Genomic DNA, 23,633 nt, shown 5'->3' on the forward strand with positions numbered 1-23,633 from the left:
CACACCAGGAGTCCAAAGTGAGATTACACAGGCAACTTTGGGGTGCTTGACTTTACACCTTAACATTCTTTTTTAACAGTTTTCTTTTGGTAGCTAATTTATCGTTTATACTGCAGTACCGGCCAGACTCCCCAGTAAAGATCAGGGTCCCATTGTGCTACACAGCTGTGGCTGTAACCCTGGCATCTCGTGCTGTGTCATACGCTGGAGGAATACGATGCTGCAATAGCTCTGGGGAGGAGTGTGATGTTTTTATTGGCCAGTTGTGCTGTTGTTTATACAAGGTATATAGTTGTTCATGGAACTATCACTGCTTTCATTTCCAGCTGCTTCTGCCAAAGGTAGGTTGATCAGATACAAAGTATGAAAAATCGGGACGGGGGTCGGGGGTAATAGGAGCCTATATAAGAAAAAACCTCAAATATGGAGACTGTTCCTATAAAATCGGGACATCTGGCCAACCTAGTCAAAGGAAATCTTTATCCTTGTATTCATCTATACCTGTGATATATATTAAAGCAGGCCCCCTACAGGCCTAACAGAGTGCTTTTCAATCCTTTCTCGTTCGTGGACCCTGGAAAGATGTTGAAGGGAAATCCCTTTGGAAATCTCAGACATAGGCTGCGGACCCCCAGGGGTCCGTAGGCCACAGGTTGAAAACCACTGGCCTAACAAAAATGCCAGCAGGAGCAGTTGCCATCATTATGGAGGAATTAACTCTTTTGCTCCCAGGCTCTCCAGAAGTGACCTGCCGTGGTGCGTACTTGAAGCATAGGCTGATGAGGAGGCAGAGGGGAAAGTGTCTTTTGCCTCGTGTCCCACACTTGGATTGGTGCATGAGGCAAAAGGGTTCTTGGCCCTGCGCTAGGCAACACTTCTGTTAATGACCTGGAAGAAAACAGAAAATCATCACTGATAAAGTTTGCAGATGACACAGACATCGCGGGCAGTGGTAAGTAATGGAGAGGACTAGTCACTGATACGGAGTGATCTGGCTTGCTGGCAAGCAGGGCACAAGCACACAATATGCATTTTAATATGGCTAGCTGTAAAAGATCTGTTCTAGGAATTATTTTAGGGAAGTTCTCTGGCCTGTGTTATGCAGGAGGTCAGATTAGTTCATCACAATGGTCCTTTCCGGCCTGGGAATCTATGTCCTAGTTAGGTCCAGGCAGAAGGAGACTGCCATGCTGCTCAGTACCCTGGTTACATCCTGTCTGGCTGCCCCAGCTGTGCTCCTGAATGACTGAAGTGCGCAGGTAGTGCTCCTGCTGTGGAGTTGAATCTCTCCACGTGCACCTTAATGCTCTGTTGAGTCCAGTGAAATCCTGAGGAATGAGAGCAGCCCAGCAGGCGTGGTAGAGGGCCAGCAGTCAAAAAGTGAATTGTGTATCCAGCTATCATCTAGAGGAGAACACTGGCCTCCTCCACAGAACCGTGCAGATTCCATACTGTAGTGTATGGACAGAAAAGTACAGAGCGTCCCTAGGACATTTCCCACTACATATGAATTATCGCATTTCTGATTCTAAGGGGCTGGGCCACGGAACAGAGCAGCAGAGCCCCCACAACCGGGTTTAGCATAACCCCTCCTCCCTGTTATCTCCGCCCTTTCCATATCTGACTTTCCCCTCAGCTTAAATCACGCAGGGTCAGCCCTGGAGATAAAAAGGAAATCAGAGGCACATCTGTGCAGGCAGCTCTTCCTTTTGCAGATACAGTCAACTCTCCAGCAGAACTACTCTGCTTTATGTGGAATACGGACCCTAGAAAAGGACCCTGCCTGTGGACACGTGAATGCAGCAGGCTTTTCCACCTCAGGCAACATCATATGATACCAACTGGATTGTAAAAATCAGTCGATCAAAATAATCAACGAACCAGGACAAGAAAAGAGCCAAAGCTAGTGACACTGGGCAGATCTACCTTTGAGAAGGTTGGTGGTCTTAGTTCCTACCTGCTGCATTCACTTTGAGTAGTACCCACAGTTGTTGTGCCAGTAAAACTCGCAGCTAGGGGGGTGATTTTTACTGGTACAACTCCTTGTGTGCACACGGTTATATGGGTGTAAAGGTGCTTCGTGGATAGAGCACTAGATTGGGACTCAGGAGGGGACTCAGGAGACCTAGGCTCTAGTCCTGGGTTTGTCCTGTAGGGTGACCTTGGGCAAGTCACGTCACCGTCCTGTGCCTCTGTAAAATGGGGATAATGATACTGCCCTCTTTGTAAAGTACTTTGAGATCTATGGATGAAAACATCTATGTAAGAGCTAATTCCTCTTCTATACTATACGAGTATAAACACTTTTTATATTAGTATAACTTGGTCCAGCCTAGGGGGCTTTTACTTCTTTAACTAGACCACTTAAAGCAGTACAACTTGTGCTTGAGGATGAGCCCAGGTAATCTTTATAGCATGTTTGACTGGTCTGGCTTCTGCTCTGGCGGTCACCGGTTTGCGCTTGAATGAATATTGATTGTATAACAGAGGCAAGGGGCCTAAGTCACCACTGTTACTTCACCTTGATGATGATGTAACTGCTGAAATCACTAGTTGGATTTACACCAATGTAAAGATGGAGGGTTGCAGTGGGGAATCAGACACAGGAAATCCAAGGAATTGTCTGAACAGTAACTGGAATCAAAATAAAAGCGCTCTACTTTGATGTAACTTAAATAATTAAAAATCAATGTAAAATTATATATAAATCAGACATTCTTAATTTTAAATAATTGTCCCCACAGGCACTTGCACTGAAGATTTAGTTATTTTGGTTTTAGTTACCTTGTAGACAAGCCCCAAGACCAAAATCTGACGGTATTAAAACAGGTTTTCCTTCAGCGTTAGATAGTGAATTATCTTTCCAGGAACAATAGGTTTTAAAATTAAATCTAAGAGTATGTAACACGGATATAAAGTGACTCACCCATGACTTTTTCTTAGGAAAGATGCTCTTGCAGAAAATCTTTTTGTCACCAACTCTGCCACACCGTCCCTGTTTGACACTGGACAAGTCATTTAGGCCACGTGTACACTGTAGCCGCTACAACAGCCCAGTGGACACTTTCTATATCGACAGTAGAGGTTTTTCCATCGATGTAGTTAATCCACTTCATTGAAAGGCAGTAGCTAGGTTGATCTTCTGTCAACAGTTGCATCTGTACTGGGGTTAGTTGCCTGTGTTGTTGAGGGTACGAAGTTTTTCATCACCCTGTGCAAAGTAGCTAGGTTGATCTAATTGTTAAGTGTTGACTCGACCTTAGGCTCATGTCTTCAGAGGTATTCAGGTGCCTAACGCCTATTGATTTCAAATACCTATGAGGATCTGGGTCTTAATTTCTCCATGCCTCAGCACCCAGCTGTAAAATGGGGATAATACTGTATCTTGTGTAGATAGACTGTAAGCCCTCTGGGGCAGTGACTGTCTCTTGTATAGCTTCCAGTACTATGGGGCCCCAGCACCCCATCCTTCCCCACCCCTCAACTGGGCCTTGCATCCTGAGCCCCCGGCAACCCGCTCCCTGCCCCCCAACTGGCCCTACACCCCAACCCCCCTATCTTCCCCCTGCCCCCAACTGGCCCTACATCCTCAACCCCCATGCCCCCAACTGGCCCTACACCCCAATCCCCCCATCTTCCCCTTGCCTCCAACTGGCCCTACACCCCCAACCCCCCAACTGGCCCTACACCCCAACCCCCTCTCTTCCCCCTGCCCCCAACTGGCCCTACACCCCCAACCCCCCAACTGGCCCTACACCCCAACCCCCTCTCTTCCCCCTGCCCCCAACTGGCCCTACACCCCAACCCCCCATCTTCCCCCTGCCCCCAACCGGGCCTCCCTGGGCGGCGCTGTCGCTTTAACCCCCCGCCCCCACGCCGGGCGCTCGCGCGGACTGTACCAAACGGGGCCGCGGGGGGGAGGGGTGTCCGCGCCGCTCACAGCTCCGGGAGGCTGCCGGGGGGCTCTCAAGGGAGCTCCGGGGGGCGCCGAGGTCTCGGCCGCTCCGAGGTCCGGGCGGCGGCGGCGCAGGAGGTCCCGGCGGCGGGGCCAGGCCCTCGCCCCTCGCCCCCCGTCCCCCGTCCCGAGGTGGTAGGTGCCGCCGGACGTACCGGCCTGGCTGTACCAGGGGCAGCCGCAGCTGCCGAGGAGGAGCCGCACGGTGAGTGCGGGGCTGGGGGCCTCTCCTCCCTGGGGGGCGGGGGGCTATTGAGTGGGAGCAGCGGGGGTTGGGAGCCAGGACTCCTGGGTTCTCTCCCCAGTGCTGGGGTGGGTGTGTGTCTAGTGGGGTACAGGGGGTGGGGTTGGGAGCCAGGACTCCTGGGTTCTCTCCCCAGTGCTGGGGTGGGTGTGTGTCTAGTGGGGTACGGGGGGGGTTGGGAGCCAGGACTCCTGGGTTCTCCCCCCAGTGCTGGGGGTGGGTGTGTGTCTAGTGGGGTACGGGGGGGGTTGGGAGCCAGGACTCCTGGGTTCTTTCCCCAGTGCTGGGGTGGGTGTGTGTCTAGTGGGGTACAGGGGGTGGGGCTGGGAGCCAGGACTCCTGGGTTCTCTCCCCAGTGCTGGGGCGGGTGTGTGTCTAGTGGGGTACGTGGGGGTGGGGCTGGGAGCCAGGACTCCTGGGTTCTCTCCCCAGTGCTGGGGGTGGGTGTGTGTCTAGTGGGGTACAGGCGGGGTGAGGCTGGAAGCCAGGACTCCTGGGTTCTCTCCCCAGTGCTGGGGTGGGTGTGTGTCTAGTGGGGTACGTGGGGGTGGGGCTGGGAGCCAGGACTCCTGGGTTCTCTCCCCAGTGCTGGGGGTGGGTGTGTGTCTAGTGGGGTACAGGCGGGGTGGGGTAGGGAGCCAGGACTCCTGGGTTCTCTCCCCAGTGCTGGGGTGGGTGTGTGTCTAGTGGGGTACGGGGGGGGGGGGGCTGGGAGCCAGGACTCCTGGGTTCTCTCCCCAGTGCTGGGGCGGGTGTGTGTCTAGTGGGGTACGTGGGGGTGGGGCTGGGAGCCAGGACTCCTGGGTTCTCTCCCCAGTGCTGGGGTGGGTGTGTGTCTAGTGGGGTACGTGGGGGTGGGGCTGGAAGCCAGGATTCCTGGGTTCTCTCCCTAGTGCTGGGGTGGGTGTGTGTCTAGTGGGGTACAGGGGGTGGGGCTGGGAGCCAGGACTCCTGGGTTCTCTCCCCAGTGCTGGGGTGGGTGTGTGTCTAGTGGGGTACGTGGGGGTGGGGTTGGGAGCCAGGACTCCTGGGTTCTCTCCCCAGTGCTGGGGTGGGTGTGTGTCTAGTGGGGTACGGGGGGGGTTGGGAGCCAGGACTCCTGGGTTCTCTCCCCAGTGCTGGGGGTGGGTGTGTGTCTAATGGGGTACAGGGGGTGGGGCTGGGAGCCAGGACTCCTGGGTTCTCTCCCCAGTGCTGGGGTGGGTGTGTGTCTAGTGGGGTACGTGAGGGTGGGGCTGGAAGCCAGGATTCCTGGGTTCTCTCCCTAGTGCTGGGGTGGGTGTGTGTCTAGTGGGGTACAGGGGGTGGGGCTGGGAGCCAGGACTCCTGGGTTCTCTCCCTAGTGCTGGGGTGGGTGTGTGTCTAGTGGGGTACAGGGGGTGGGGTTGGGAGCCAGGACTCCTGGGTTCTTTCCCCAGTGCTGGGGTGTGTGTGTGTCTAATGGGGTACGTGGGGGTGGGGCTGGGAGCCAGGACTCCTGGGTTCTCTCCCCAGTGCTGGGGGTGGGTGTGTGTCTAGTGGGGTACGGGGGGGTGGGGCTGGGAGCCAGGACTCCTGGGTTCTCTCCCCAGTGCTGGGGGTGGATGTGTGTCTAGTGGGATACGTGGGGGTGGGGCTGGAAGCCAGGACTCCTGGGTTCTTTCCCCAGTGCTGGGGTGGGTGTGTGTCTAATGGGGTACGGGGGGGGGCTGGGAGCCAGGACTCCTGGGTTCTCTCCCCAGTGCTGGGGTGGGTGTGTCTAGTGGGGTACGGGGGGGGGGCTGGGAGCCAGGACTCCTGGGTTCTTTCCCCAGTGCTGGGGGTGGGTGTGTGTCTAGTGGGGTACGGGGGGGGGCTGGGAGCCAGGACTCCTGGGTTCTCTCCCCAGTGCTGGGGTGGGTGTGTGTCTAGTGGGGTACGTGGGGGTGGGGCTGGGAGCCAGGACTCCTGGGTTCTTTCCCCAGTGCTGGGGTGGGTGTGTGTCTAGTGGGGTACAGGGGGGTGGAGCTGGGAGCCAGGACTCCTGGGTTCTTTCCCCAGTGCTGGGGGTGGGTGTGTGTCTAGTGGGGTACGTGGGGGTGGGGCTGGGAGCCAGGACTCCTGGGTTCTCTCCCCAGTGCTGGGGTGGGTGTGTGTCTAGTGGGGTACGTGGGGGGGGGCTGGAAGCCAGGACTCCTGGGTTCTTTCCCCAGTGCTGGGGTGGGTGTGTGTCTAGTGGGGTACGTGGGGGTGGAGCTGGGAGCCAGGACTCCTGGGTTCTCTCCCCAGTGCTGGGGTGGGTGTGTGTCTAGTGGGGTACGTGGGGGGGCTGGAAGCCAGGACTCCTGGGTTCTCTCCCCAGTGCTGGGGCGGGTGTGTGTCTAGTGGGGTACAGGGGGTGGGGTGGGAGCCAGGACTCCTGGGTTCGCTCCCCAGTGCTGGGGCGGGTGTGTGTCTAGTGGGGTAGGTGGGGGTGGGGCTGGGAGCCAGGACTCCTGGGTTCTTTCCCCAGTGCTGGGGGTGGGTGTGTGTCTAGTGGGGTACGTGGGGGGAGGTTAGGAGCCAGGACTCCTGGGTTCTTTCCCCAGTGCTGGGGTGGGTGTGTGTCTAGTGGGGTACGTGGGGGTGGGGTTGGGAGCCAGGACTCGTGGGTTCGCTCCCCAGTGCTGGGGCGGGTGTGTGTCTAGTGGGGTACAGGGGGGGTGAGGCTGGAAGTCAGGACTCCTGGGTTCTCTCCCCAGTGCTGGGGTGGGTGTGCGTCTAGTGGGGTACGTGGGGGAGGTTGGGAGCCAGGACTCCTGGGTTCGCTCCCTGCTCAGGGAGATGAGTGGGGGGGAGTGTCTAGTGGATTAGAGCGGTGGACAGGAGATTGAGAGCCAGGACTCCAGGTTTTTTTCCCCAGTGCTGGGGTGTGTGTGTGTCTAGTTCGGTACATGGGGGGTGGGCTGGAAGCCAGGACTCCTGGGTTCTCTCCCTGCTCAGGGAGAGGAGTGAAGGGGTCTAGTGGGTTAGAGTGGTGGGCAGGGGATAAGGTGCCAGGACTCCTGGGTTCTTTCCCCACCGTTGGGCGGGGAGTGGGGTCTAGCGGATTCAAGCAGGAGAATCAGAACTCTTAGGTTCTGTTTCTGGCTCTGGTGGGTTTGAGCCAGGGAATCAGGACTCTGGATTCTGTCCTTGGCTCTGTTTAAATGCTGACAGAAGTCTCTTAGAGCTGTGTGGCTCCTGGTGCTGGCTAGCCTGGTCTGCCATGTGCCCCACAGAAGAGCTGGGTGAAACTCTTCAGATGAATAATTCATTTATTGGGAAGTGCCTGTTTTAATTGACCTGAAACTATTGGCAAATTTGACAGGAGTCCGTCAAAAACGCAGTTTGGTCAGAAGAAGAAAGGCAGGCTAGAGTCACAAAACGGGGGAGGAGGTAATTGGGGGTAGTGCCACTGCCTACCTTTTATAGTGGTGGTTAGGATCTTCACCTGGTCTTTGGGGACCCAGAGTCAGATCCCCATTCTGGAGCAGGGATTTGAGTCCAGGTTTCTTTTCTTCCAGAATGCCCTAGCCACAAAGCTATAGGCAATGCTAAGGGTCGGCAACCTTTCAGAAGTGGTGTGCTGCGTCTTCATTTATTCACTCTAATTTAAGGTTTCACGTGCCAGTAATACATTTTAATGTTTTTAGAAGGTCCTTTTCTATAAGTCTTTAATGTATAACTGAACTATTGATGTATGTAAAGTAAATAAGGTTTTTAAAATGTTTAAGAAGCTTCATTTAAAATTAAATTAAAATGCAGAGCCCCCCTGGACTGGTGGCCAGGACCCGGGCAGTGTGAGTGCCACTGAAAATCAGTTTGTGTGCCGCCTTTGGCACGCGTGCTGTAGGTTGCCTACCCCTGGGCTATGCCTTTCTCAGTCTCACCCATTGAAGCTGTTCCACTTTATGTACATAACTAAGGCCATGGCTACACTGGCGCTTTACAGCGCTGCAACTTTCGCGCTCAGGGGTGTGAGAAAAACACCCCCCAGAGCACTGCATGATACAGTGCTGTAAAGCCTCAGTGTAAACAGTGCCGCAGCGCTAGGAGCATGGCTACCAGCGCTGCATGCTACACCCGTAGAGGATGTGGAGTACGTGCAGCGCTGGGAGAGCTCTCTCCTAGTGCTGGCGCTGCGACCACACTCGAAACTTCAAAGCGCTGCCGCGGCAGCGCTTTGAAGCGCAAGTGTAGCCATACCCTCTGTATTCATTGGCACAAGGACTGGAACCCAGGTTTCCCTGGTGAGTGTCCTAATCACCAGGCTGTAGAGTTCACCTCAAGCTCTACTTCTGGCTCAATGACTGCTCAGGTATTTTAATATAAAATGGAACAGCTTCAACAGGAGAGCTGGAGGAGACCTCCTCCAGGATACCCTATAGCCTAGTGGTAGGCCCTGCGGTCCAGTGATGTCTGTTCCCGTCCAGCTCCTGTGCTGGGGTAGAGCTCTGACTTGGCTACTCAAACTCCTGTGTTATCTCCGCAGCTGTTTTTCTTGCCATGTAGGCAGTTTGGCCCTGGAAATCTTTTTCCATCTTTCAAATATCTATAGCCAAAGGGACATCGCTAGGAGTAGTGGGGTGAAGTTTAAAAAAAAAAGAAAAGAAAAATGTAAGTTGGATAGACTGAAGAACAGTCTCCTCAAAGGAGGTGGTGGAGATTTAAAACTGATGGGACAAACTGCAGGGAACATAATGGCCAAAATTAATCAGAGGAGTGAATGCCATCATTTATCAGGTTTCCTCATTCATAAGAGTAAGTGACCCATCCTGCGGCACTTAGACTGGGGTTTGGCCAAACATTTTATGCAACCTTGGCTGAAAGGAGCCATTGAAGCTAAAATAAGCTACCAGAAGAGTGGACAAGATATAGAGAGGAGAATTCATTTTACAATTTGTTCATTTCATCCGAACAGGGTGAATTATTGTATAACTGAAGTTCTTCTGCACGTTCAGCTTTATGATTTTTTTTTTTAAATTAGAATTTGTTCAACAGTTGACTCTCAGGCCAGAAGCCAAAAAGAACTGAGGCTCCTTCAGTCCAGTCACTTAAAATATTTCCCAGTTCTGAATATGAAATAACAATATTTTCACTTATATGGAGCCATTAACTTCAAAATGTTTCAAGTTTGATGCATGCTTCATAGTGGTCACTTCATCCACTACTGAAATGTAGCCACCCTGAAGCGAAATAGAGTAACTGCTTTCAATAATGCACACTGACACTGCAACAGGTCAGACTTGGAATTAAGACATATCTTTGTCCTATTAGCACCGTGCCAGGGCATTCATTCAGAGGGAAGAGCACCACCGACTGGGTTGCCAACACCACTTTTTCGTTCATTTCATTGGCAGTCTCTCATCTGTGTACTACAGTAATAGGTTTAACTGCAGACCTCCTGCCATGATAGCTGAGGATGGCATGGGTGCAGAATTCCACAGCATTTTTGTCTTGAACAGTTCTGTTCTGTGCCTGTGAGGGGGCAATAGCAAGACTGTATAAATAGGTCTTTCGTTTTTCCTTCAGGCCCTTAAATATGTATTTTGAACATTGATGTTCTCCTGAAAGTGTTTAAAAACAACAACAAATAGAACCCCTCTCTTGAAATGTGCTTTGAGAAGTTGTCAACTAGGCCAACTATTAGGGGAGGATCTGACCAAGCTAGTTGTTTACATATATTCTCACTGGTAGGAGGGAAACACCATGGAGCTCTAACAAAAGCAAATAAACTCTTCCAATCTCTTATGTTCATACTAAGCTTACCTATTATTTTGAAGTACAAAATTTGAACAATAGGGGGAAAAATTGAGGCTGCTGGGCTTTGTGAGTTGATGTCTCTTTAAGCAATTAACCTGTATCTACAATAATTTCATTGACAGAGCGGTCTGTTACTGAATAGTTAGTTTCTCACTTTTCCTCTGTTATTCATTTGATCAGTTTCCCCCATTTGTGGCAACAGGAATGAGAGAAAAAGTTAGAAGCAGGAGAACTTGTTGTGAAAACCACCAAAATGATTGGGGGGCCTCAGGGGCAGGTGTAAGACCTAAATGACTTTTAACTTTTTTTTTTTTTTTTTAAATTGACTAGAGTTCAGATTAACAGTGCCCTCTGAACTTCAGACATGTGAATGAAGCAAATTTGCTTCATAAGTTACAGATAAAGAGTAATTATCGAATTCCGTGGGGTAATTTTTTTAGTTACTCTTAGCCACACACCAAAGGTTGTTACCTTGTTCAGTGCCATACTTCTCCTGTTCTCTCACTTTTTCTCTTATATAAAAAAACTACCAAGCATTTATAGTTCTCTTATGTAAAAAAACTACCAAGAGAATGTTATCTACTGTGAATGAACTTTGTTCTGCTTTCTTAACTAAAAAAACACGGTTAATATCTTACGTAAAAGTTGCTTTCCCAGTATAACTTGATCTAGTGCTAGGATTATGCTTCACAAGGTATTGTACAAGGTGTGTCCCATGGTCTGCTGTATTCGTGTACCTATTCAAAAGATGAATATTTAAAGAGTCTTTTATAAGCTTAATTACCTACTCTATTGTGTGCAACATGGACAGTCTGAAATTTAATAATCTGTGGTTCCCGCTTACTCGGTTAAACACCAAAATCCATTTGTGAGCTGCTTCTGAACCACAAAGCCTGCAGAAAGAAGTCTCTGTAGTACTGAAGACTACTCCTAAGAACCATGACAGTCCAAACTGACACGTAGGGGGACAGTTGGTTTGACGTTTAGCTGCATATTGTTTTAATGTTCTTGCTTAGTTAGCAGCTAAGGAAGTTTTCCTAACTGTGGGTTGTTTTTTTTAAATGATACTTACATAGTTTCTTTGGAATGTTCCAAGGAGTGCTAACAACCTAATTGTTCTTTTACATTTGTACAGTACCTGTACGGTTCTGAAAACTTCGAAGCACTTTGCTAGCAGGTCAACTTCATCACCTCTTGTGAGGCAGGTAAATGTTTCTGTTTTACAGATCAGAAGAGGAGATGGATTGGAATTGTATAGCGAAGTGAGTCATATTTTCAGCTCTGATTATCTGGCCTTAAATGAGGTGTTGAAATTTTTTAAAAAATCTGCCCCAAACTGCCATGTTTAACTCACTGTAACTTGGTAGCAGAGCTGGAAATAGAAACCAGAGGTCCTGGGTCTCACTTTTCTGCACTGACAACCACACTATCTCTCAGTATAATATCCAGATACCATGCAAGTCACTTCTAAAATGCAACTATTGATCACCTCTCATGGAACATGACTAGGGTTTATTGCAGTTTCTGGTCAGCCGCTATGTTGGGGTATCACGTGGTAAAGTGCAAGATATAATCATGACTTGTGCAATGATTCTATAATATTGGAGTGGCATATATGTAACTGTGTGAGGCAAACGATAAGCCGCTCATACTGAAACCAAGAAAAACACTCCAATAATTCTCAAGTATAGAAAGAGAAAACAAATACACATGAAATATTTCATGCTCACTAAACCCCAACTGCAAAGACTCTGTCAGAGGGCACTGAATTATAACGGTTCCCCCAAATGTTTCCTGGTAAAATAAAGCTCTTTAACTCAGATTTCTTAACCTTCAGCCACTATCATGTTCTTGCACATTTTGCATAGGGTGGTTGTATTTAAAACACAATCTTGTATTAAAAACACAGGACTGAGAGTCTGGGGATCTGGGTTCTGTTTTGTGCACTACCACTGTAGTGTGGGACATGGGCAAGACACAGCATCTTTATTCTCTCTCGTGTAAAATGAGGGTGGTAATACTTCCCACCCTTGCGAGGGTGTAGAGACAAACATTTAATGTATGCAGAGTGCTTTGAAGAAATAGTGCAATAATAGGCTAATGATGAAATCTTGAGTTTTAAAAAAATCATACTGATATTTGCTACTTTGGGTTACTAATACATATTTGCAATTCTTAAACTTTGCAGAATTTAAGCTTTCATTTAACATCCCTCCCCCATCACCCACATTCTCTTTTTTTAAATCACATATGGTTGCAAAGGAAATGTCAAAATAAGAACAGAGGAACTGCTGCAGGGCTGTCTGCCTGATTCTGCAGCCAGACTGTTGTAGAGCCTCTGGTGCTGCTCAGTGCTTTGCCAGGGGGCATCAGAGTGAAAATTCAGTCTTGTCCATTGTCAAGACTGCTGCTGGAATCATTGGGAAACAGTGAAACTGACAAAAAATTAAGTCAGTTGCCTCTGCTGGTTGGGAAATCTAAGAGCAGCAGCAGAGGCAGACACTGGAGTTACTCACTGGAGAGCAGGATTTGGAGGCTGGGAACCTGCCCTTGCAACAGCCAGGAAACAATGTGCTGAGAGAGAAGTGCTTTCCCTCCTTACCAGAAGCCATAGTGTGGGGGATGATGGGACTTCACATTTATCAGACACCTAACGAATGCGCTGGCCAGTTCTGGTGGCTTTACAACCACATGTTCATCAATGTATCTTCCCCACCTCTCTCCCCTTGCTGTATGAAAGGCCTATTTCCCATTTGTGTGGGTCAACTATGAGTACGAGGGGGCTCCGTGAAGATGACTCTGCACAAAGTGCTCTCAAGTGCCCAGAGTAAAGAAATTGATAGAAGGAGAAGATACAGTGATTGTAGGTATTATCTGTAACATTTTCAGACAAGTGTGTGATATGTATATTAGCGGTATCCTTTTAATCATATCCAAGTCTCCAAACACAGCTAACTGCAGATAAAGTTTTGAACCCTCCACAATATTCAGATTTACATGGGGTTTCTTAAAATTCTGCTACATAAGCCTGTGTTGAGGTGTTGCCTGTGTAAACAATGTCCCACAATACTGTGTGCGCTTTTGAAGTTAACCATCTCCTGCCTTGTCTGGATACATGGACTTTTTTTACAATGTTGGTTTTGCCCTTTACCACGCTGCTGTTTACAATCTAAACTTGTTTTCCACTGGGAAATCAAACTGGTCGATGGTTTTGGTTGGAAGAGGGTGTTCTTTTACCTCCTGCCCTCTTTGTTTCAGTTTATCTAGGGATCAGAAACAAAAACTTCCATGCTTACACATGTTAATCTGTGTATAAGGAACTGTGGAGTTCTTGGTAGAGCTGTTTGACATTGAGGCAAATACCTCACAACGATTGGTGCTTACAATCAAAAACAGACAAGCTTTTCAAGGCTGGAAGCTTGTAGGGGAAATGATTCAGGGCCATTGAAAACAGCTGTTCTCGAAACTCACAGTAGCTAATAACACCAAATTAAATACAAGAGGCATCAAACTACAAAAATACGTTAACCTGAATTGGTACCCAGTATACATCTTTGTCAGCCCCAAGGACAAAATTCTCTCTCGGTTCCCTGTGAAACTATCCTCTTTTTTCTGATGCTCTGTCTTCTAGCTTTTACAGTCATTCTGCTCATCTCAAGTGAGGACTGCTGCCAGTTTTTTTTTGTTTTTGATAGTTAATGAAAGCCCTAATGTACAATGCTTGAAGCTGAGATCATGTTTAAAAAATCTGCTAGGAAGAAAAACACTTGAGTTCTATATTGTACTTAGAATGGAATCTGCGCCAGTCTCCATCTTGTGAGTTGCAGCATCAGGGTTTGATTAGCAGGGAATGCATTGTTGAGTGGCTTTTTTGTTTACTCTGTGTACATAAGAAAATACCCTTCACAGTTATGCATTATGCAACATGTTTTTTTTTACTTCTGCTTCACTTGCTCCTAGAGCCAAACCATCTGCTTAGACTGGAAATTCTGAGCTGTTGAAAATTGTCAAGAAACCGGTGTCTTGCAAAGGAGGACAACAAAAGTGCTTTTTGGTGGGGCTGTACCTCATTGCTCCATGTCCTAGTTTCTTTATCAGAAAAATAGTACCTAGTCCTGGTTGTGATGCTTCTGTCATTGGTTGGAAGGAGTTGTAGAAGTGCCAAGCAATGGTAAAATAAATATTTATGCAAAGCAAGAAGAGATTTATTTGAGCTTTTCCCCAAAACTTTTACAGGAGGAACAGAAGATTTAAAAAAATCTAGCGCACATAAAAACGGTGGAGTAGGTGCCTGATCCTGGTTGGTGCTGAGCAATCCTAACTGGCCTGAATTTCATCAAGAATTGGTGGAGCTGAACATCAGTCAGGGCTGGGCTCGAGTGCACTGAAACATTTGCAGTCAGGGTAGGAATTGGACTGGGAATGTGCCTTGTCTGTATAGTCCTCAATTACCCTCTTCATTGAGATCTGCGAAGGAAGAGAGGATTTCTTTTGTCAAGGCTTGGGAACCTCATCATGCCAATTGTGGGAAGTTAGGAAAAATTCTTTTCACCCAGAGCAGATAGAACTTTTTTCTTTGCGGGGAAGGAACCAAGAACAAATGGGTAAAATATTCTTGATAATGAGGAGGAAAAACTAACCACGTAGGTAGATGGCAGGTAAATAGACTCTGTGCCTGGGCTGATGCATCTTCATGGACGTTGTGTAAGGCTGGTTAAAAGAGGTTTTGGCATAGTAGTTTTTCTTCTATAACTGGGTATTGTCTTCTATCATTGAATCAAATAGCTGCATGCAAAGTTATCCCTGTATGTTTCAGCATCCCCTCTGTAATTTCTCTGTAGTTTTTGCCAGGGATTAATTTTACTGACAGAATCTTGACATCTTTCTGGACCTTTTCTGTCTTCCTACTGGAGAAATCCCATTTTCCTACTGGAAGTTGTATGTTGGATCGCTGTCTTGTATTCCCACTGACTACAGTGGGGGTTCTGTCTGCGTAAGGAATATAAAACCAGGCCCTTTGGCTTTCACAGGCTGAGGTAGTGCCATGCTCAAAGAAGCTTCTGTCGGTGGGAGAGACAAGCTTTCAAGCTACACAGAGCTCATCTTCAGTCTTGGTGATCTGTTCACTGCTGCTGAGGTGAGTGTGACAAGCACCCCGAAGCAGAGGTCGCTTTGGGCTTCCCTCTGTTGTGTTTTTGTCTAGATACCAGAGAATATGTCCGGTACCAACCAAGAAAACACAGAATAGCAGGTACTTTAAATTCCCGGTGGGTAAAGTGGGAAGGAAATAGTAATACTTATAGCAAGCCACCCTGCGTGAGACACGCAGCAGCCCATCTCCCTGTTTTATCTGGGCAAGTGAGGGAGTATTATCAGGGTAGACCGTGTGCTTGGGACTGCGAAGGTGCAGAGTGAAAAAAATCGACTGAACTGCCCTGAATTCAAGAGGTGAGGAATAGTAAACGATCCACATCGGAGCTTTCATTCTAGTGAATTGTGTTTGTTTAGGAAAATAGTGCTGAAAAGACATGGAGAAGGACCCAAGCTGCTTTCAGTCTAATGTTGTGATGTATAAATGCCATTTACCACAAAGGCTGTGAGATGGGGTTCTGTGCTGAGTATCCTGGAACAGAGGGCACTGATTTTTAAGGCTCAGTGTAGTATTAATAATGAATACCTAAACGTTGTATAGCGTTATTCATCATTAAATCTCAGCAAGCTTCACAAAGGAGGTCAGTGTCATTATCCTCTTTTTACAGATGGGGAAACTGACACACAGAATGGGGACATGACTTGCCTAAAGTCAACAGCATACCTATTGGCAGAGCCTGGAACAGAACCCAGGTCTCCTGAGTCCTAGTCCAGTGCTTTATCCTCTAGGCCACAACACATCCCTTAAGTAGCCTTAGGTTATATACTGTGCCAGATATGTGTGTTTGTCTCCTCACTGCTTATTAAGACACTAGTTGGCTAACAACTGTGCTCACTTTAATGCCTCTCTATTAAATATATTTTAATAACATCTCTCTTGTAACTTTGATAGCTGAAAGAACTGAGTCCCTGCCCTATATTTCAAAATGAACACTTCCTTCATATATATTGCCTGTTAAAGGTCACCTCCTGCCCTATTCATAAGAACCAGGTGTGTGTCAGTTCTTCATCTAGGCTGCTGCCCTCCACTCTAGAAGTGGTTGCATTTCAGTGGTGCTGTTTGTGTACAGTTTGTAAAATGCTCTCATGGCTGATGTATTTGACCAAGCACTTTACCCTGCTCCCCTTGCCCCGATATTTTTATTGGTATTTCCAGTTAAGTTGTAAATAGGAGCAAGTGGTTCTGCTGGCCCTTATCTTTGTGTTCATTTCTGCTCCTCAGCTGCACACTGGGGAAAAGTTCAGTTGTATCCTAACTGGGAGAGGAGATGATTTCTGCAATGATGGTATAATCCTTCGTGTTCTTAGCAACGCCAAGGTTCCTGGGATGGGGAATCATTGCAGCCTTGTGTTTCAACTTCTTTTTTATTAATGGTATTGATGTGTTGTCATTCTGGTTCAGGAGCATCATGTGGCTGCAGAAATGTGCCACAGAGTGTGGATCTGCCAAGTCATCCTGTCTGTTGCCACAGATATTTAGCTGCGATTCTCTATATCGGGCAGCAAGCTTTCTTTGCCTTCCCTTTTCTTTGGTTACTTGCGTTAGCGTTTTCTCTGTAGCCATCATGTGTTGCTCTGACTGGAACTTCTGCTTCAACAACTCAATCTTAAAATAAATGGTTTCAAGCAAATTGAACTTTGCTTAAAGCTTTGAACAGGGACTTGGGGGCTGTTAGTGTTTGCTCTTATGCTGTTGAAGCCACTGCTAGATGTGGTGATGGTTTTTGTTCTCTGACCACCTTTCCACAAAGAATAGCACAGCACTCAACTAGTGAGGACTTTCACGTAATACTTGCGGGGTGGGATCCATTATCAGTTCTCCGACTCTTGTCTATGATTGGAATGTACATCTTGGGTAACTGAAACTATTCTCTTAAATTCCTAATTGCAGGCCTCTGTGTAGGTGTTGCCAAACATCTCCGCCAACAGCCTCCTAGGTTAATCTCCATCTCAACCTCCTACAGGTGGCTGCTGCCACTGATTTCTCATGTTTGGAAGCAATAAGTAGCTTGGCTTGTTGCTTAGAATAAAAGTTCAGGGGAGAAGAGTAATGGTGCAGAAAACCTCACTCTGGATCTCTTTTCTTCTGTCTTCTGCATTGTATAGCTCTGGACCAAAGGTGCCAAAGGCAGTGATTATATAGAACTAGATTCTGGAGAGACCTTTTGTTGGTGCACTGTGGTTGTGAATGGAATTGCAGCACTTTCTACCTTACATGGCCAGTCTATGGGGTGGGCAGAGTTGCAGACCTGAGGGCAACGTATCTTGAATGATCCAGTGCCTGAAAACTCTGAGACGGAAATGAGCAGAGCTTGAGTTGTCCAGTTAGGGAAAAGGAGGGAAAACCCAGAAGAGGAGCTTGGAGCTTCGCTTTGTACAGTGGTCCTGAATCTTCTCATGCATGCATGTAACTTGGTGTCAGTGAAGCTACACCCGATTTACACCAGTGCGAGTGAGAAGAGATCAGGTTGGACAAACACCTGTCAGGGACGGTCTAGGTGTACTTGGTCCTGCCCCAGCACGGGGGGCTGGACTAGATGACCTCTCCAGGTCCCTTCTGGCTCTTCAGTCAAATGATTATATAACCTGGAAGTGAAACTAACTTAATATATGTGATTTCAACAATGTCTCTGTCTGTTTCCATTAATGTTTGGTCACAGATGTTTGTATAAATAAAAGGCCTCTTTGTTTACACTGCAAAAAGCCACAACGTTTATTTTTATTTGTTTAGAAAGTTGGTCTGGTTTTCACATCTCTGGGCTTTTGGGGCTTGTTCTGAGATTTGATTTTTTTCTAGTAACTGCATAGCAAGGGCTCAATACCACAGTCTAAGCCCCACTGTGGCGACAGGATGAGTAGCTTAAACCTGTATTCTTATACATCCACAATTGCTGTTAAAGTCTGATCAGTCCCAAAGTCAGCTTTGGGGAGTGAAACTTTCCTTGCAGATAGAGAACAAAACAACTGTGATAGAGAAATCCTTGAAATAGGAACAGGGAAACTCCTTTGCTTCCTGGCGGTAGGCTTCTGTACCTGTGCCAAGCAACCTGAGTTTGAGGGCTCTCTTGTTCTCAAGGATGTCTGTGCATCTCCATTTATCGTTGATGTGTGCTGTGTGCCAGAGTTGCCAGACGTTTTACACTGCCCGCAACTTTTCAGGACATTTTCTGCCAAGGACTGTGTTTGTACTAATGACTTAATTGTCAGTAATTTACTAGTGTTAGGGCCTGGTCCTATGATGTGTTGAGCACCTTCCACTGACTCTGAATTCAAAGGTGGAGGGTGCTCAGCGCCTTTCAGAATCGGGCCCTTCGATGCTCCCGATTTCGTGAAATGTCTAGCACTGAAGTTAGATGACTTTTAATTAAAAGACAAATTTAAATGTGCATGAGTTCACTGCTGTAGAACATCTCTGCTTGACTTCACAATGACCTGAACTATACATGGTGTTTAGAGACCAGACCTTCTAAATCTAACACAATACAGAGCTCTAAGCCTGAAAAGGGACGATTTCAAAGCTGAATGGGCTAAAATATAACCTTGCCCAACATATCCCCCCATTAGTACCTTATTTGTAGTCTATTACTGCCTCGAGGTCCCGGGTGAGGTGCGGGGAGTCCCCATTTTTCTGACAGTCTAAACAGACAAGGCAGAAAAGGAAATAGACCCCACTTGACCAATGGGAACAGAGGCTCACAGAGATTTAAGGCCTAGTTTTCAGAAGTGATTGGTTATTTTGGGGTGCCTCATGCCTTCAGTCACCTCAGAGGGGCTCAGAGATCTAAGTGTCCACCCTCTGTAAATCAGGCCTTTGAAGGTGTCTCAGGTTGTGCCTACTTGAAATCCCCGCTGAAAGACACAAGTGATGAGAGTCTCTGAAGTAGAAATGCTGGTTTGGCTTTGTGCAAAGGGACAGTGGATGTTAAAGAAGGGTGGGTGAGACATCTAGTGCTTGGTCTTGCAGCCCTTCCTCATGTGTAACCCCACCGATGCCCGTGAAGCTATTCCAATATCAGCTGGGGTTGCAGGATTGGGGACTCTCTTTATTTTCTGCATGGACTGGCAGATATTTTCGCAAGGTGCATTTTTATCTAATCAGCTGCCTACTTGTTAGTAGGCCTTCCACTTCCTCCTTTCTTGGGCAGATCGGGGCTTTAAAACAAGCAGCTACCATGTTCAATTTCCCATGTAGGAGTCAGCAACTTCCATATGTTCTTTTTGCTGAGATCTTTAAAGAGAAGTTGAGACTAAATGGGGCATAAGGCAGGAAGAATTAAAGAAAACAGAAGTGTGTGTGAGAATTTATCTTATCCAAATAGTAACTCAAGGTGTTAAAGGCAGGGCTTTCCTTGGGAACAAGAGACCAGGTGGGGTCAGAAGTAAAACTTGTTAGCTCTAGTCAGCTGTAGGTGACTCAGTGTCTCATTTGCTTACAGATAAGTTTGTTTGGGCCAATTAATACTGAAGAACAAGTACAGCAGTGTGAGAGAGCTGGATTTTTCCCTGACTCATGCATCGTTCTGACAACGATGTTCCATTTACAGAGGCTTTATCATAAAGCATACTCTGCAATTGCATCTATAGTATGACCACCTCAGTTGGTTCAGGGCAACCTGTGGTGATGCATAAAGCCAAACCTTACCTCACGGTTAACACTCAGGTCTCAGAGTTAGTTTGCAGGGCCAGTCGCTAGAAAAAACTCTTCTCTTTTCGGAAATCCAGGCAATAGACCAGGGGTATCTATGCCACGGGTGCCGAAGGCGGCACATGAGCTGATTTTCAGTGGCACTCACACTGCCTGGGTCCTGGCCACCAGTCCAGGGGAGCCTCTGCATTTTAATTTAATTTTAAATGGAGCTTCTTAAACATTTTTTAAAACCTCATTTTGTTTACATACAACAATAGTTTAGTTACATATTATAGACTTATGGAAAGAGACCTTCTAAAAATGTTACAATGTATTACCGACATGCAAAACCTTAAATCAGGTCTTGGCTACACTGGCGCGTTACAGCACTGCAACTTTCTTGCTCAGGGGTGTGAAAAAAACACACCCCTGAGCGCAGCAAGTTACAGCGCTGCAAAGCGCCAGTGTAAACAGTGCCCCAGCACTGCAAGCTAATCCCCACGGGGAGGTGGAGTACCTGCAGCACTGGGAGAGCTCTCTCCCAACACTGGTGCTGCGACCACACTTGCACTTCAAAACGCTGCCGTGGCAGCACTCCCGCAGCAGCGCTGTACGGCTGGAAGTGTAGCCATACCCTCAGAGTGAATAAATGAAGACTCGGCACACCACTTCTGAAAGGTTGCCGACCCCTGCAATAGACAGTGAGCCCCATGATGTCGCTTTCAATCACTCCTCAGAGTAGAGTTGCATTCTTAAATGGAGTCAACTAAAACTCTGAGCAGGTCTGAGAATCAGTTGTTCTGTTTTGATTCCTGCACTAGCCTTGCGAAGTTGGAAGGGCAAAGCTCCTTGAGTGGTGCACCTGAAAGGCCTGTCAAATGTCACTGCAAAGTGTATATGTGCTTCTCTACACGCTCTGCTGAAGTGCTGATTTGTAACTTTCTACAGCAGTGCTGTTCAGTGATTGGCCATAGTCCCACAGCAACCTCCCACTAGAAGGGTTCTCACAACAAAGTTGTTGGTGGCCTCAAAGTGTATATACTCATTCGTTAGACCGTTTGTTTTTAAGCCGACCCCCTCCCCCCCAAGCTGGTTAGGTAAAAATAGCAAAAACTGTATGGCCCTTTCATAAGCCGACCCTATATTTCAGGGGTTGGCAGACTTGGGCTCCTGGCCCATCAGGGTAAGCCTCTAGCGGTCCTGGACGTTTTGTTTACCTGGAGTGTTCACAGGCCACGGAGCCCCTCAGCTCCCAGTGTCCGCGGTTTGTCGTTCCCGCAGCTCCCATTGGCTGGAATGGCGAACCATGGTGACAGGGAGCTGAGGGGCTTCACGCCTGCAGACACTCCAGGTAAACAAAACAACAATCCAATGATTCCACAGAGTTTTAAAATCATCAGATTTTGGTGTCGACCCATTTATAAGCCGACCCCCACTCTTTGATGCATCACATTTTTACCAAAGATATTCGGCTTATGAATGAGTGTGTGCAGTAATTAACTTTAGGAAAAACAAATAAATACGGACATATACACATTCATGTCATTGTAATTTATTTATATAGGGGTTTTTTTGTTTGTTTTTGCAGTCACAATAATAAAAATAATGTAAAATTGTCTATTCTTTATTGGACCTAAACAGAATAGAAACACAAATAAGGTGCTTTGCATGTTCTTGTATTTTTTGTTGTTTCTTTTGCTTTCATGGTTGTTTTTTTTAAAGGTCTAGCTAGTAAGCCTGCTGCTGTGAAAAGTATAATTAATTTAATTGATATGTTAATATCACTTTTCACAGCCTTCCAGTTAGCTACTAAGTCTGCTGTGAAAAGTGATATTAACAAACATACAAATATCACTTTTCACAGCAGCTTTACTTAGCCTTGGCAAGACCAGGCACAAATTAAGCCCTGGATGAGGAGGTGGCAGCGGGGGCCAGGGACGATAGGAGGGGTATGAGCCCTGGGATGAGAGCCTAGGGACCGAAGCCCTGGGCCTGGCGGGAGTGGGAGCTCGTGCAACCTGAACCTGCTGCCTGTCACCCCAGGGCTGAAGTCTGACCCCACTGCCTCCAGGAACTCAGTGGCTGCCTGCTCCTCCAGTGTTTGTCTCTCCAGAGAGGGGCAGAACCTGCTGGTGGCCCCAGGAGGAGGGGCCGCTGCCTTGGCCTCCCCCATCACCACTCGGGAAGCTCTAGCCGCAAGAAAAGCCCCTTGTGTCCCTGTTTGATAAACGCTGCACTAGAAGAAGCCATTTCATCCTGCCCTCACAAAGCTGTGCCAGTCCAAGTCACTGGTACCAATAAGTACTTTTCCCTTCAGATGTCTGCATGTGCCCCCCCCCCCACCTCAATGAGAGAGAACCTCTTGTTTAGAAGCATGTGTTTGTGTGAGAGAGTGAGCTCTTTTGAGAATCTCGGGCACATGAGCTGAGCGTGAATGGACAGGCTTTGTCAGGGCTTGGATCCATGAGCAGTTGGACTGTAATCTCTGGCAATTCAGAGAGCCTCCAAGTGAGTGAGTTTTACGCTAACATACACATCCCATTTTTTCTGGAGGATGTCATGCAAAAACCATGCTGCCTCAGGCTGTGATCTTGTGAGCTATGGTTACTTACACTGGTCTGGTACTTGTAACAGGAGACAAGCTCCAGGGGCCGCCTGGAGTGGTATTGATGATTCAGTATACGTGGCACACTTCCCTGTCATTCAGTGCTGGACCAGCTTCCCCATACGGTGTGCAGGGACTCTGTTCTTGTGGTGGCACCATCTTCCAGACAAGATATAAAATCAAGCCTTTGATTCCTTTTGGCTTTTACATTTTTTACACTTCTTGCAAGCTTGTTAACCTCCGCCCTGGCGAGATTTCAGCTTGGGTGATAGACCTCTGCCTACCTCAATTTGCCTGGTGGTTGTACTTCCAATAGTGTTCCCCTTACTGCCCTGCATTATTGAACAGCTGGTGACTATACATTGCAGTGGGAGATCGAGGATCATGGGTCAGTGAGTGGACCTGCCCCTCTCATAGGGATTAAAACATTTTGAAATCCTTCAGGATGAATGGTACCGTATTTTCCAAAGACGCAGAATAAATCTCTCCTCACTTTTTAGGGGTTGGAGCTCGTGCAAGAAGGTGGAAACAGTATTATGGAAGCTTGTGTCCAGTGGCTGCTTCCTCTCCCTTTGGGACAGGGCAAGTGGCTTCTGAAATTCATCACCTATTGCACTTAAGTTTTCCTTCTAAACTTTCAGCCGTGCAGTGAGGTTTGCAATTGAAGCCCAGATCGCACTGTGATTGACGCCTCCTCCAAATGCCTGGACAGAAATCAGCTGTAGCTAAAAGATCTGGAACTGAACTTGGCTTCTTGGTCTCAGGCAGGGCTCTGTGCTATAATTGCTCTTGGTTGTGCTATCACTTGGCATTTGTCTCTTTAACGCGAGGCAGTGACTTTGCCTAAACTTCAAAACAGATGGTGCTTATTTGCATTGCTTGGGAAGGAGTAGAGTGAGCATTCTGATTATCCTTATGTGCCATAGCATCATTACTCCTAAGGCTCTGGCATTTGAACGAGAGCTCTTTGGATGCAGAGAGTGGAAGTGGTGAGCTGTAGTAAGCTGGTGGGGAGACTACATTAATCGGCTGGGCTTTTTTCAGCAGGAGCTGATCTTTGTTACTTACAGTAACATTTCCTAGTATGTTTTTGATAATAAACACAACAGAGGGATCACTCAGCCTCCTGCTTCTGGGAGTGTGTGTCTACACAGCATTTTGGAGCAAGCCTACCAGCCTGGGTCGACAGACTTGGAAGAGCGGGGCTTGTGCTACCTCTTTAAAACAGCTGTACAGACAGTGCTTTGAAGTTGCAGCTCAGGCTCTGAGGCCCACCCCCTTTCTTAGGCTTCAGAGCCTGCGAACGAAG

At 47.6% G+C, this 23,633-nt stretch overlaps 1 protein-coding gene across 3 annotated transcripts in view; it reads left to right on the top strand.

The window, feature by feature from the left end:
* The first annotated feature begins 1,691 nt into the window (after nucleotides 1-1,691).
* Nucleotides 1,692-23,633, top strand: part of LOC127037419 (NADPH--cytochrome P450 reductase) — a 62,879-nt gene continuing 40,937 nt past the window's right edge. Inside the window, exons 1-2 of one of the 3 annotated variants that reach the window (XM_050929106.1) lie at nucleotides 4,068-4,160; nucleotides 11,077-11,146. The gene's annotated coding sequence lies outside the window, so the exon portion shown is untranslated. Of the gene's footprint in view, nucleotides 1,937-4,049; nucleotides 4,161-11,076; nucleotides 11,147-23,633 lie in introns of those variants that run through there. The other 2 variants (XM_050929107.1, XM_050929109.1) reach the window with 2 other exon arrangements.

This window comes from Gopherus flavomarginatus, chromosome 19, assembly GCF_025201925.1.
Source record: "Gopherus flavomarginatus isolate rGopFla2 chromosome 19, rGopFla2.mat.asm, whole genome shotgun sequence".
Classification (NCBI taxonomy): Eukaryota; Metazoa; Chordata; order Testudines; family Testudinidae; genus Gopherus; species Gopherus flavomarginatus.